The following is a 2486-nucleotide window of genomic DNA, read 5'->3' as shown; positions in this document are numbered from 1 at the left end:
AATATTCTGTGAATCTGTGAATCTGTGAAATCCCTGTTTTTTTCCTGAGGAGGCATTTTCAGTTTTCAGCTCTTTAAAGACAGAATTATTCCCTTCCAAATGTAGCAGGTAGCTCTTGGATTAGAACCTTTTCCAGCTACACAGAGCCTGTGTGACCTGCTTTAGATGTAGGGAGCTTTGGGAAACAGTCTCATATTAAATGAATGGAAGGAGGAGCTGAAAGCCCTCTTWACACTGGAGATTTTCTTACAAAAGTTATTCTTTTCATAAACTAACCACTGCATCCAAATATGATTGAGAAAGTTACCTATTTTTTTTTATTTCCTTAAGAATATGAAGGTGTATGTAGCTGGGATGTGTTTCACATGAAAAAAGCATCCTAGATTTGTGTCCCAGTTAGTGTTCTGAATGTACAAATTGTGAGCAGATTTTAGAAAATTAGAGCCACGTGTACTTGCTTACAAACAGATAGAAATGGAAGTGCTGATAAAACTCAGAACTCTGTTCTGATCTCTGTAGAATAAAACTCTGTAATTTATTGGTAAATCGGGGTGACAGAGCAGAGGCCTTTGACAGCAGTGGYGTGTGCAGATGTCAGCTGTTCCATCCGACCTGCAATAACTTTGCTGCAAGTCAGTGTCGCAGTGGGCTTTGCACATAGAGGGAGGTGAAGCCTGAGCCCTGCCTCGTGCCTGGCTTGCAGCTGTCCCATTCCAGGTGGAATCCAAGTCTTCCCTGCTCTTCTCCTCCAGGAGCGACACCTGTGTTTTCCTGCTAATCCTGCATTCTAGAATTCTCCTGCCATTGAAACACTGGAGTAAAATAATGCATCTTCTAACAAAAACTTGTGTCATGCTGGCTCTTCAGGCTGTTATGGTGACCTCGTTGGCTTTCCTGATTAGAAAGAAAGAGATGTAAAGTTCTACTGATGTCATTTTACTTGATGAAGTAAACCTTGCCTCATAAGGGATAATTTCTCAGGTAGAATTTTTTGTTTTTTTTTTCCCTTAAAATGGCAAAAAGCAATGTCCTGATGATTTTGGTATTCAGAATTCTGACATCACTAAGCTCTTTATTAAAATAATGTATAATAAGACTCTTGAGTTTTGCAGATGTGGTGGAACTTTGAATGAAAGAGAGGCTACTATCAGAAAATTACAATCTTGTCAAATTTTTGACTTTGTACTTGTAGATGGAAAGACTAACAGAAAAAATGCATGTCCTTGTGGGAGAGGATGTCTTAAATATTTGTCTGTAACTGTGTATAACTTCAGCTTAAAATATTTTTCTCTTCAGAAGATACAGATCTGTATTTAACGTGAATTAAAAGAATGAAAGTCTAATTTACACCTGAATATGTTGACTCATCCTTTGTTTTTGTCATCTTGGTCAGTATTTAACACACTCCATTGCAGTTATTGTAAAATAACACATTTTTTTGAAGTGTTTCTTAGTATTACTTATTGACTGTCTATCTTAAGCTTTTTATTTTTTAATAAATTTGAAATATCAGTTGTACCAAGTTTTGATGTGATTTAGTGTGTACAAATTATGTTTTATTGTATAATATATTAATTCCACTTGCATTGGAGTGCTGCCCAGTATCTTCATTGTGGAAGCTCTCCTAAAGGAGCATTTTATATCTTCAGTTAACATTCATCTAGTTTTGCAGCTCCTGTTGAAAAGCTCTTCAAGACCTTAATGGGTTTAAACTGCTCTACTTTCAAGTTCCTTTTCTAGGTAAAGTTCCCTTTACTTGAACAGTTTTCTGCTTACTAGAATTAGAATACAAAATAGTATGAATCTTGAACCTCCGTATTTACTAGGATCTTGCTGTTGAGCAGCAAGAGCCTTGGGACTTGTTTTGTGTTGGGGAGATGCCTGGTTTACTTTTCTGACTTTTCCTTAGAGTGAATGTGATCTTCTTTTGAGGTCAGAGAAAGAGAATATGGAAAATCAGGACCTAAAGAAGTTCATGAAAGAATAAAAACACACAGCTGGACTGTGAAAGGCAGCRTGCATCTGTTCTGCACCATTTCTTGGTTCTTTGAATATAGATCATGCCTCTCTTGGAAGGCCCACATACTACCGTGTKCTCAGAGAAAGTAAGTTCTAACTAAATTGAGTAAGTATCTAAACTGAGGTTTAAAACGCAGTGTGCAATCTTGAGCACTTGAAAATTTGATCATTTGAAGCGAATGTGAAGCTCCTTTGAAGGGGTGACTGATGCAAACCAAAGCTACTTGACAGCCTTTTAATGCCAGTGTAGCGCAGGAGGTGGCTTGGCCACGAAATAAACATCTGCGAAGGAGATGCTGAAGCTTTTGGGTTGTCTGGAAGAAATCTTCCGATAGACAGAGCTCTGTGGGTTTACCCCAGTTCTCTTTAAAGTTTGAGATGGGATCTAGGCAAAACTATGACCCTGTGGATAGGAAAGAATCATCAGGGCCTGTCCAGACCTTTCTCTATTGTCCAAATGAAAGAGA

General features: G+C 38.0%; 1 protein-coding gene across 2 annotated transcripts in view; it reads left to right on the top strand.

Moving 5' to 3' along the window:
* The window catches only part of FKTN (fukutin), a 17729-nt gene extending 16292 nt beyond the window's left edge, over positions 1 to 1437 (top strand). For both annotated transcript variants that reach the window (XM_026049955.1, XM_026049956.1), the window contains one exon: positions 753 to 1437. The gene's annotated coding sequence lies outside the window, so the exon portion shown is untranslated. The remainder of the gene's footprint in view (positions 1 to 752) is intronic.
* The last annotated feature ends 1049 nt before the right edge of the window (positions 1438 to 2486 follow it).

The sequence above is a fragment of the Nothoprocta perdicaria genome, unplaced genomic scaffold (assembly GCF_003342845.1).
Source record: "Nothoprocta perdicaria isolate Ctin4 unplaced genomic scaffold, notPer1 scaffold_63, whole genome shotgun sequence".
NCBI classification, from domain to species: Eukaryota; Metazoa; Chordata; class Aves; order Tinamiformes; family Tinamidae; genus Nothoprocta; species Nothoprocta perdicaria.
This window is presented reverse-complemented; position numbering and strand designations above follow the sequence as displayed.